This window comes from Gastrolobium bilobum, unplaced genomic scaffold, assembly GCF_033153095.1.
Source record: "Gastrolobium bilobum isolate Gb01-03AN ecotype WA unplaced genomic scaffold, APGP_CSIRO_Gbil_v1 utg3567, whole genome shotgun sequence".
NCBI classification, from domain to species: Eukaryota; Viridiplantae; Streptophyta; class Magnoliopsida; order Fabales; family Fabaceae; genus Gastrolobium; species Gastrolobium bilobum.
This window is the reverse complement of record NW_026898783.1, coordinates 1,523-14,048: the sequence shown is the minus strand read 5'-3', so window position 1 is coordinate 14,048 and position 12,526 is coordinate 1,523. Positions and strand designations below refer to the sequence as shown.

Sequence of the window (12,526 nt, the reverse complement as noted above, 5' to 3'; positions counted from 1 at the left end):
TCTCAGCCCTCATAAGGCTCTGGCTGGAAGGCTGGGAGTCCATCGGACTGAGTAATGCTGAGGTGCCGCAGAATGTGTGTCTGATAAGCGAGCTGCTGCTTATGCATATGTCGGTTCCTGCGCCGGATGAATCCCACCTGAGTCTCAAGAGCAGTCAGTCGACTCTCTATTGAACCTCCGGCAGCTGATCCGGAAGCCTCATCTGTTTGGGCTGGTGCACGTCTCACTCGCCTCTGCCTTTTTGCTTGGGTTTCCTCTGCTACTGAACCATCTTCCTCTATAGGTTCCTTCAGCTTATCTAAAATTCACTTGGCATTTATGGTTGGCAGCAAGGTAATATCTCTTCCACCTGTTGTGGGAATCTCTACCCCTGCTGCCTAACACATGTACTGTATCAGAGAGCTATGGCCAATGGATGCCTTTTTGCTGGTGTTGTGGGCCATGTCATATAGGCTCTCAGAGAGGACCCTGGGTAGGTCTATGGGCAGCCCCTGCATAATAGCCCATATCAACACTGCCCGTCTTACTACCACCTCAGTGTGGTTAGAAGAGAGCATGATGTTGCTGACCATGAAGTGATACCATACCTTGGCTGGGTTATTCAAGTTCATCAGCCACACTCTCTTAGGACGCCCTTCCTTAGTGGTGTCCCACTTTTCACCTGGATTAGTGATGCACTCCAATATAGGCTTTGCAGCCTCCAATTCATCATCCGCATAATCAATGGTATGACATTTATTGTAGTGTGCACAAGTGGTGACAGATCTCCTGTCACAATGGGCCGTCTTCAGCAGGTTCTGAATGGAGAGGGAGTTATAATGGATTTCTTTCCCCCTCACGAAACTGACATACTGCCTCTCTACCCCCTCTTCATGCTCAATGTAGGCATTGGCAAAGAACTCCCTGCAGATGTCTTCCCTTGTCACTACTGGGAGGGTGTAGAAGTTCCTCCAACCCCGCCTAGTAATATTGTTATAGAAATTCGGGTGCTGGCCCATGGTGAGTTGGAGGACTCGCTCCTTGCATACTGTTTTTCCTAATATGTGGCCATGGTACCCCTGCTCATGAGCAAGAGACTTGAACCTTGGCACCTCCTCTTGTACCGGTGGTTGGGAACTTGAACCGGCACCGGTTTGCTTGGTGCCTTTTTGCCACTTTCTTCTTCCTGACATCCTGAAAACCAGAAACTGTTTGCAATTCAAGATACATTGCATTTTGGGAATTCCTAGATTTAGTGTTAAGTCATGGTTCTATGATAGAAGTAGTTAAATCATCATCACTTCACACTTTCAATAATTTTACCATAAGTGTTTATTTTTCTCCTAATGCTAAGCAGGTACCATTCAAGTGTGTATTCATATTTAGAGTGTGCTTTGCAATAGAATGATGATTCAAGCATGATTTCACAATGTCATTAAACTTGTGTATTCCCACAATGATCTGATAGAATTTAGGAAGTTAGCAATTGTTTACATGATGTCAATCAAGTCATGCAATTTTAAAATATGAAGCAATTATTGGTTGTGACATAATATCAAACACTTGGTCTACATGACTTATAGTATCCTAAGAACTCTATTTTGAATCATACATGTAGCATCTGTGTAGCATAAATTCGAAAATGTACTTGCAATGTTATTATCATGCCAATACTACACACTATTTAGAGTTCCTTTTGACATTTTGTCAATTGGTTCATATGAGCATTTTTACAAATAGTTCACATGCATCATTTGCTTGTGTGTAATCTATCAAAAACTAAAAAGTTCAAGCAAATCTGGGAATGTTTTCGATTATTTGTTGTGAATGGGAGGGTACATGGATACTTTCAATTTCTAACCAAAAACAAATATGTATGAATCCCTTAAGCATTGAACTCAAATTGCCCTAAATCCCCAAATGTCATGCCAAGAACCCTAATTTGTTTGATTCCAATCCATTATAAGGGATGATGTACGATCTATATTTGCCATGAAAATTTAGATGTACTATTTGATTCTGGTGCTACGAATTCTTTTGTCGCCGATTATGTGGCGAAAGCGTACGATTTATTTACTGATAGACTGCAAGTACCTATGCGGATCATGACCGCGACGGGAAAAGTTGCTAAGGCGTACCTACTATGTAGAGACGTCGCATTTATCTATGAAGGAAAGAAGTACAAACAGGACTTCATAGTCCTCCCACTAGAGAAGATCAATGTGACTCTAGGGATGGACTGGCTCGCCAAGCAGCGAGTGGTGATTGACTGCAGCAATCGCAGTTTGATTATCGGCAAAGAAAGAGCGGAAGAAAACTCAGCGCCTGAAACAGGAGAATGCTCCATGATGATGATGGGAACTCTTGTAGGAGAAGAAGAGATACCACTGTCCAACATTCTAGTGGTTAAGGAGTTTGAGGATGTTTTTCCCGATGATATCACCAATTTCCCTCCAGAACGAGAGGTACAATTTTCAATTGAGCTAGTACCGGCAACTGGGCCAATTTCAATTGCGCCCTACCGTATGTCACCACTTGAACTTGTGGAATTAAAGAAGCAATTGGAAGACTTAATAAAGAAAATTTTTATCAGACCCAGTGTGTCTCCATGGGGAGCGCCAATATTATTTGTGAAGAAGAAGGACGGGTCAATGAGACTATGCACGGATTACCGACAGCTCAACAAGGTTACTGTGAAGAACAAGTACCCACTGCCTCGTATTGAGGACTTAATTGATCAGCTGAGAGGTGCAAGAGTATTTTCAAAGATCCATCTCCGATCAGGATATCATCAGATCCGGATCAAGCCGGAAGACGTTCCGAAGACAGCATTCAGATCAAGATATGGGCACTACGAGTACCTGGTCATTCCTTTCGGACTGACAAATGCCCCAGCAGTGTTCATGGGGTATATGAATCAAATATTCAAACCTTATCTGGATCAATTTGTTGTCGTGTTTATCGATGACATATTGATATACTCAAAGAGCAAGGAGGAGCATGAGGAGCATCTGAGAATCGTGCTGCAAATATTACGGGAGAAACAGCTATACGCCAAACCATCCAAATGTGAATTTTGGCTGCCCGAGATTCAATTCCTTGGGCATGTGATATCAGATAAAGGAGTAGCGGTGGACCCCAGTAAAATCAAAGCAGTAGTTGACTGGGAGCGACCCAAGACGGTCACAGAGATAAGAAGCTTTCTTGGATTGGCAGGGTATTATAGAAGATTTATTGAAGGATTCTCGAAGCGGGTGTTACCACTCACCCGATTGACAAGGAAGGAAGTCCCTTTTGTGTGGACTGATGAATGCGAAGTTTGCTTTCAGGAGTTAAAGAAGATGCTGACGACAGCCCCAGTGCTGACATTACCAAACCCTGAAGAGCCATTTGAAGTTTATTGTGATGCCTCAAAGATGGGTTTGGGATGTGTGCTTATGCAAAATGGCAGACCAGTCGCGTACGCATCTCGACAGTTGAAGTCACATGAAGAGAATTATCCCACTCATGATCTTGAGTTGGCAGCAATCGTATTTGCTTTGAAGATATGACGTCATCACTTATACGGTGCTACTATGACAGTATATAGTGACCACAAAAGCCTCAAGTACTTATTTGATCAGAAGGAGCTGAACATGAGACAGCGCCGATGGATGGAATTCCTGAAAGATTATGACTTTGAACTAAAGTATCATCCCGGCAAGGCGAATGTAGTTGCCGATGCCTTGAGCAGAAAAGTCAGAGGAATTGCAAGTATGATGATATCCGAACAACAATTGATTGAAGATTTCCGAGATTTAAATCTCGCAGTGGTAAACAGTTAATGCGGACAAGAATATTACGCAGTACAAATCCAAGATGAACTCTTAGAGAGGATCAAGGAAGCCCAACAAGCCGTAGATTGTTTGAAACGGTTAAGAAATCAACCTGGAGTTAGTTTAAATCAACAAGGTATAATTACCTTTCAAGGGAAAATTGTCGTCCCTACACGACTCTTGAGAGATGAAGTGATGGAAATAGCCCACAAGAGTCAGTACTCGATTCACCCAGGAGCCACCAAAATGTACGCAGACATGAAGAATAATTTCTGGTGGAAAGGAATGAAGAGAGATGTTGGAAGATTCGTAAGCAAATGTATGGTGTGCCAGAAAGTAAAGATAGAGCATCAACGACCAGCGGGCACCCTACAACCCTTGCATATTCCCGAATGGAAATGGCAAAGTATTTCTATGGACTTTGTAACCAGTCTACCCAGAACTCAAGCAGGCTACGATGCCATCTGGGTAGTGGTCGACAGATTGACCAAGTCAGCACACTTTATACCGGTGAAAGGAACGTACACGACAGAGAAGCTGGCTCAAATTTATGTGAAGGAGATATTAAGACTGCACGGAGTACCAGGAAGTATAATCAGTGATCGGGATCCTAAGTTTACATCCCGATTCTGGTATTCATTACAGCAGGCGTTCGGAACTCAATTACGATTGAGTACGGCGTACCATCCGCAGACAGACGGACAGACTGAAAGAACAATACAGACACTGGAAGACATGTTAAGAGCTTGCGCTTTAGAAAGAGAAGGTTGTTGGGATCAGTATCTGCCTTTGGCAGAATTTTCTTACAACAACAGTCATCATGCAAGTATAGGAATGGCCCCGTATGAAGCTCTGTATGGAAGAAGGTGTCGAACACCTGTATGCTGGGAAGAAGTGGGCGATAAAGAAATGTTTGGGCCAGATATGGTGAACGAAACAACTAAGCAGATAAAGATGATTCGTGACAGGATGCAGAAGGCTCAGGACAGACAAAAGAGTTATTATGATTTGAAGCACCGACCCCTAGACTTTGAAGTAGGGGAACATGTATTTGTTAAGCTCTCTCCTATTACAGGTATTGGAAGAGCACTCGGTGTAAGAAAGTTAAGTCCGCGTTATATCGGTCCTTATCAGATTCTGAAAAGGGTGGGGCCGATAGCTTATCAGTTGGCATTACCTCCAAATTTGGCAAATCTTCACGATGTATTTCATGTTAGCCAATTGAAGAAATATGTAGCCGATCCCTCACATGTTGTATTACCGGATGAAGTGGAAGTACGACCTAATTTGAAGATCCCGGTGGTACCAATCAAGATTCTGGATAGAGAAGAGAAGCAGCTTCGCAGCAAGGTGATACCCATGGTAAAAGTACAATGGCAAGGAAGGACTCCCGAAGAAGCAACTTGGGAGCGAGAAGATGAGATTAGACAGAAGTACCCCGAGTTATAGTAATTTTCGGGACGAAAATTTTATTAGTGGGGGAGGATATAACAACCCTAAATATTTTAGGGTTGTTATATCCTCCCCCACTAATAAAATTTTCGTCCCGAAAATTACTATAACTCGGGGTACTTCTGTCTAATCTCATCTTCTCGCTCCCAAGTTGCTTCTTCGGGAGTCCTTCCTTGCCATTGTACTTTTACCATGGGTATCACCTTGCTGCGAAGCTGCTTCTCTTCTCTATCCAGAATCTTGATTGGTACCACCGGGATCTTCAAATTAGGTCGTACTTCCACTTCATCCGGTAATACAACATGTGAGGGATCGGCTACATATTTCTTCAATTGGCTAACATGAAATACATCGTGAAGATTTGCCAAATTTGGAGGTAATGCCAACTGATAAGCTATCGGCCCCACCCTTTTCAGAATCTGATAAGGACCGATATAACGCGGACTTAACTTTCTTACACCGAGTGCTCTTCCAATACCTGTAATAGGAGAGAGCTTAACAAATACATGTTCCCCTACTTCAAAGTCTAGGGGTCGGTGCTTCAAATCATAATAACTCTTTTGTCTGTCCTGAGCCTTCTGCATCCTGTCACGAATCATCTTTATCTGCTTAGTTGTTTCGTTCACCATATATGGCCCAAACATTTCTTTATCGCCCACTTCTTCCCAGCATACAGGTGTTCGACACCTTCTTCCGTAAAGAGCTTCATACGGGGCCATTCCTATACTTGCATGATGACTGTTGTTGTAAGAAAATTCTGCCAAAGGCAGATACTGATCCCAACAACCTTCTCTTTCTAAAGCGCAAGCTCTTAACATGTCTTCCAGTGTCTGTATTGTTCTTTCAGTCTGTCCGTCTGTCTGCGGATGGTACGCCGTACTCAATCGTAATTGAGTTCCGAATGCCTGCTGTAATGAATACCAGAATCGGGATGTAAACTTAGGATCCCGATCACTGATTATACTTTCTGGTACTCCGTGCAGTCTTACAATCTCCTTCACATAAATTTGAGCCAGCTTCTCTGTCGTGTACGTTCCTTTCACCGGTATAAAGTGTGCTGACTTGGTCAATCTGTCGACCACTACCCAGATGGCATCGTAGCCTGCTTGAGTTCTGCGTAGACTGGTTACAAAGTCCATAGAAATACTTTGCCATTTCCATTCGGGAATATGCAAGGGCTGTAGGGTGCCCGCTGGTCGTTGATGCTCTATCTTTACTTTCTGGCACACCATACATTTGCTTACGAATCTTCCAACATCTCTCTTCATTCCCTTCCACCAGAAATTATTCTTCATGTCTGCATACATTTTGGTGGCTCCTGGGTGAATCGAGTACTGACTCTTGTGGGCTATTTCCATCACTTCATCTCTCAAGAGTCGTGTAGGGACGACAATTTTCCCTTGAAAGGTAATTATACCTTGTTGATTTAAACTAACTCCAGGTTGATTTCTTAACCGTTTCAAACAATCTACGGCTTGTTGGGCTTCCTTGATCCTCTCTAAGAGTTCATCTTGGATTTGTACTGCGTAATATTCCTATCCGCATTCACTGTTTACCACTGCGAGATTTAAATCTCGGAAATCTTCAATCAATTGTTGTTCGGCTATCATCATACTTGCAATTCCTCTGACTTTTCTGCTCAAGGCATCAGCAACTACATTCGCCTTGCCGGGATGATACTTTAGTTCAAAGTCATAATCTTTCAGGAATTCCATCCATCGGCGCTGTCTCATGTTCAGCTCCTTCTGATCAAATAAGTACTTGAGGCTTTTGTGGTCACTATATACTGTCGTAGTAGCACCGTATAAGTGATGACGCCATATCTTCAAAGCAAATACGATTGCTGCCAACTCAAGATCATGAGTGGGATAATTCTCTTCATGTGACTTCAACTGTCGAGATGCGTACGCGACTGGTCTGCCATTTTGCATAAGCACACATCCCAAACCCATCTTTGAGGCATCAAAATCAACTTCAAATGGTTCTTCAGGGTTTGGTAATGTCAGCACTGGGGCTGTCGTCAGCATCTTCTTTAACTCCTGAAAGCAAACTTCGCATTCATCAGTCCACACAAAAGGGACTTCCTTCCTTGTCAATCGGGTGAGTGGTAACACCCGCTTCGAGAATCCTTCAATAAATCTTCTATAATACCCTGCCAATCCAAGAAAGCTTCTTATCTCTGTGACCGTCTTGGGTCGCTCCCAGTCAACTACTGCTTTGATTTTACTGGGGTCCACCGCTACTCCTTTATCTGATATCACATGCCCAAGGAATTGAATCTCGGGCAGCCAAAATTCACATTTGGATGGTTTGGCGTATAGCTGTTTCTCCCGTAATATTTGCAGCACGATTCTCAGATGCTCCTCATGCTCCTCCTTGCTCTTTGAGTATATCAATATGTCATCGATAAACACGACAACAAATTGATCCAGATAAGGTTTGAATATTTGATTCATATACCCCATGAACACTGCTGGGGCATTTGTCAGTCCGAAAGGAATGACCAGGTACTCGTAGTGCCCATATCTTGATCTGAATGCTGTCTTCGGAACGTCTTCCGGCTTGATCCGGATCTGATGATATCCTGATCGGAGATCGATCTTTGAAAATACTCTTGCACCTCTCAGCTGATCAATTAAGTCCTCAATACGAGGCAGTGGGTACTTGTTCTTCACAGTAACCGTGTTGAGCTGTCGGTAATCCGTGCATAGTCTCATTGACCCGTCCTTCTTCTTCACAAATAATATTGGCGCTCCCCATGGAGACACACTGGGTCTGATAAAATTTTTCTTTATTAAGTCTTCCAATTGCTTCTTTAATTCCACAAGTTCAAGTGGTGACATACGGTAGGGCGCAATTGAAATTGGCCCAGTTCCTGGTACTAGCTCAATTGAAAATTGTACCTCTCGTTCTGGAGGGAAATTGGTGATATCATCGGGAAAAACATCCTCAAACTCCTTAACCACTAGAATGTTGGACAGTGGTATCTCTTCTTCTCCTACAAGAGTTCCCATCATCATCATGGAGCATTCTCCTGTTTCAGGCGCTGAGTTTTCTTCCGCTCCTTCTTTGCCGATAATCAAACTGCGATTGCTGCAGTCAATCACCACTCGCTGCTTGGCGAGCCAGTCCATCCCTAGAATCACATTGATCTTCTCTAGTGGGAGGACTATGAAGTCCTATTTGTACTTCTTTCCTTCATAGATAAATGCGACGTCTCTACATAGTAGGTACGCCTTAGCAACTTTTCCCGTCGCGGTCATGATCCGCATAGGTACTTGCAGTCTATCAGTAAATAAATCGTACGCTTTCGCCACATAATCAGCGACAAAAGAATTCGTAGCACCAGAATCAAATAGTACATCTAAATTTTCATGGAAAATATAGATCGTACCTTTGACCAGTTCAGCTGCCTGGTCTGCCGTGTGTTGATCGAGGGTGTAAACTCTGCCCATCCTTGGTGCTTCTTCTATTGCTTGTTGGTTTCCCCATAGTGGACAGTTCTTGACATAGTGTCCTTCTTTTCCACACTTGTAGCAGTTTGGGGTTCCACTTAGACAGTTACCGTAATGGGGCTTCTTGCATTTTGGACAGTTCGGAGGTTTGTTGTTGTGGCTGTTGTTTCCCCGGTAGTTTCCGGGTCTCTTGAACTTGTTGTCATCTCGCCTGGGCTGCCAGGGCTTTCCTCCGTTGTTTCCTCGCCATGGTCCAGCCTTTCCTTTATAACCATTCCCGCTAGCTTCCACGAGTTTCTTCTGTTGGCCAATAGCTTCCACTCTTCTGCATCGATTGATTAGGGTTGCAAAGTCACATGGGTCGTTGCCGGCTACTAGCTCAGCAATTCTGGGATTCAGACCCCGTTGAAACTTCGCCATCAGAAAGTCTGGTAAAGGCATTGCTCCTCTGTACGTTGCCAATCTTAGTAACTCATTAAACTTAGCATGATACTGGTCCACCGTCATCGTTCCTTGAACCAGTTTGTCAAATTCTCCTTGTTTACTATCCCGGATTGACATCGGAAAGTATTTTTCCAAGAACATTTCCTCGAACACGGCCCAAGTTATAACCGCATTCTGCATTTCCAACGGTTGGGACGCATTCGCCCACCAGTGGTGAGCATCTCCTTCCAGCATGTACGTCGAGAATAGCACCTTCTGATCGTCGGTGCATTGGATAACTCGAAAAATCTTGTCCATTGCTTGCAGCCATTGTACAGCTGCCATTGAGTCAGGACTTCCTTGAAAGGAGGGTGGTTTGTGCTTTCTAAACGTCAACAGTAGTCCTTGGTTATCTTGACCTGCCGCACCGTTTCCTGGAGGAGGTCGGGGTCCTTCACCATGACCCCCGGCTCCTGTTCCCGAGCCGCTTGCTCCGTTATTGTTTGCATTAGCATTTGGGTTCCTTCTGATCTCGTTCATTATATTCTGAAACATATCTCCCGTGTTGGTTTGTAATTGGGTGATGGTGTCCCGCAACGTGTTAATTTGTCCTTGTATATCTTGCGTAGGGGTTCTTCGTGGAGGCATCTTGCTGTACATAGATACAGCAAATGGTTATGTGTTTCCATTCCGCACTCTGATATTTGCATTCGTAAAGTTTAAATTTAGACTTTCGCGCGTTGAATGCATGATGAAGGTGCACCCTATATGTATTTACATTTGGGGTGTTACAGGACGTAAATTCGTTCCCGTCTAAGCCCATTTTGATGGCAAAATGCCATACGTTTCCTCATCTGATGAGCAACTTCAGCATAAAAATCACTTGTTTTACACATTTGTGACAAAAACACAGTGGGGGAACGAATGGTAACGTATTCCTTTAAAATATATTAAAAGGGGAACGGACTGAGATGCATTTAATGCACCTGTTCCATTCATTTAATACTTCTGTACACTTTGCAGGTAACATAGAGTTAAAGACTTCTAAAAAGCAAGGTGGTGCACCAACTGAGCAGCTGGAAACGTGAAGAGCAAAGAATCAAGAGTTCTCATTGGCTGAAAACAAAAGCAAAGCATGGGAAGGTCTGCAAACAACGGCTAATCATCACCAAATCCTGCTCCATTCAGCAATTCACGCAAGCTTCACACTCTGCTGCCATAGTCCCGTCCCCTTATTCAAGCAACTAGCTCTAAAGGAATTACAGTCTTGCCACTCCTCTTCCAGCTATAAATAGGACCACCCTCACACAAAAACATCATCGAATCCTAGAGGGTTTGCAGTCCGAAAGGAAGAGATCACTTAGTAGTAGTTAGTAACTTAGTTTAATTTTAAGTTGTAACTGTAGTTAAGTGACAACCCCTTTTCTCTTCTCTCTAAACAACCATAAAGACTCCTCACGAGCAAATACCCATCTTTCTCCATTTTATGTTTCTTTTTATAAACTGTCTTTTAAATTAATATAAGTGTTTTTCTCTTCGTTCCAATCGTTATCTCTTGACTGAATCTCGGGTCAATGTGATCTCAGTTAAGAATAATTATGTTTAAACTATCAGCCATGAGCTGAACTATCTGTGGAACGGGTAAACTGTGAAACTCTTAAAGAACTGTTTTCAAAACTCTTGACCGAAGCTTTTTGTATTTCTTTGGCTAAGTAAGCTATATTCATTGTGCGCCAATGGAAATTGGGTACATACTGAGAAAAGAACTTCCATAAGGAAGGGATTTCAGATAGCTTAGCCATTTGGGGAAGGTAGATGTCATGGAAAAAATGCTACTGGTCACCTTAGGAATAAGGGGCCAACTCGTCCATTTTAATGTTCTAAACTAAGTACCTGTTGGAGTCAAGGGAGCCATAGGAATATGGAAACTTGTGAGCCATCTAGACCATGAGCTGAGGAATCAAAGTTGCCAGGCAAAGAAACTGGGACAAAGCCAAAAGGTGCTAAGTCTTGAGCAGAGAAAACAGCCCCTTTAAGAGTGAAGCAGTGAATCTGTTCCTTCTGTTAAACTGTTTTAACCACCACCCTGTTGTCTCTTGATTGTAGTTATTTCTGTTTTAGTTGTTTTTATTTTATTTTATTTAGTACTTATAAAAACTCCAATGATTATTATCTCACCTTCTTCTAAACAGGAAGGATCACATACATAACGCAGCGAGCAACTGTTTGCCATCAGATTGAACCTATTGTTCTTGAAGAACGTTGTCAAGACAGTAGGGAACGTTTGACCAGACAGTTCATTTACTAACTTTTCTTCTCATTTTCATTCTTTATAAACAGTGATAAAACAATAATTAGCACTCTATCCTCGTGGGAACGATAATTTGGGCATTAATACTCTCTTTATTACTTGATGCGTGCACTTGTGCACTTGGGTTGCAACTAAGGGACGAATCTGTGTTTTGCAAGAACAGAGGAACGTCCCCTATCAGAACTTGGCGCCGTTGCCGGGGATAGAAACACGAACTGTTGTTCTTATCATTGTTTTCTAACACATATACTGTATATGTGACTTTACTTTTATATTTGTTTTCTCTTTATCACTGAATCTGTTGTGCATATATATACCCTGTGCTATTGGTTTATGAGTGAAGAGTTTGAAACAGACTCTGACCACTCCATTGAAGTACTGAGTTTCTCTTTGATCCTGAGCCAGAACGTACACTCCATAGGAGAAGAAGGAACCTCAGGGAAGAATTTCCTGAAAACATGGCTGATCACAATAATAACCATGAAGAGATTCCCCCTGAACAGAACTTCAGAACTTTGGCTGCTCCTTTCTAGAACAGACCAGATAGGGAAGTAATCCTTCCCTCTGTAGCACCAAATTTTGAACTAAAACCTATCATGTTCCACATGATTAGGGAAGCAGGGGTCTTCAATGGGAAGAACTCTCTAACAAGTTCATATAGAGGTTTCTCCCAATGTCTCGACAAGCTGATGTTAGAGCTGAAATCTCTAACTTCAGAATGTTTTATGGAGAAAATCTTTATGAAGCATGGGAGAGATACAAGGACATCATAAGAAAATGTCCAAACCATGGGGTAGAGAGTTGGGGAGTGTTACAATCTTTCTATAAGGAACTTGACCATACTTCTCAATCTCACTTAGATTTTGCTGCAGAAGGATATTTCTTTACAGGAACACTTGAATCAAGGTACGAAATCATAGAAGGGACTGCTGAAAGATGTCTCCAATGGCCAATAGACAGAGTGAGCTCAGTGAGGAAGCCAGACATGCTAGAACTGGATAAACAAACAGCCATGGAAGCCCAGCTGGCATCACTCATAAATCTATATGTTTTGTTACATGTTCATTTAGATTTATTAAATAATAGGTGAT

The 12,526-nt window shown here is 42.7% G+C and overlaps 1 non-coding gene across 1 annotated transcript; it reads right to left on the bottom strand.

The window, feature by feature from the left end:
• Positions 1 to 12,123: 12,123 nt before the first annotated feature.
• LOC133284119 (small nucleolar RNA R71) lies at positions 12,124 to 12,230 on the bottom strand. Its single transcript, XR_009747865.1, has one exon. It is a non-coding gene; the product is annotated as a small nucleolar RNA R71 (small nucleolar RNA).
• Positions 12,231 to 12,526: the final 296 nt, after the last annotated feature.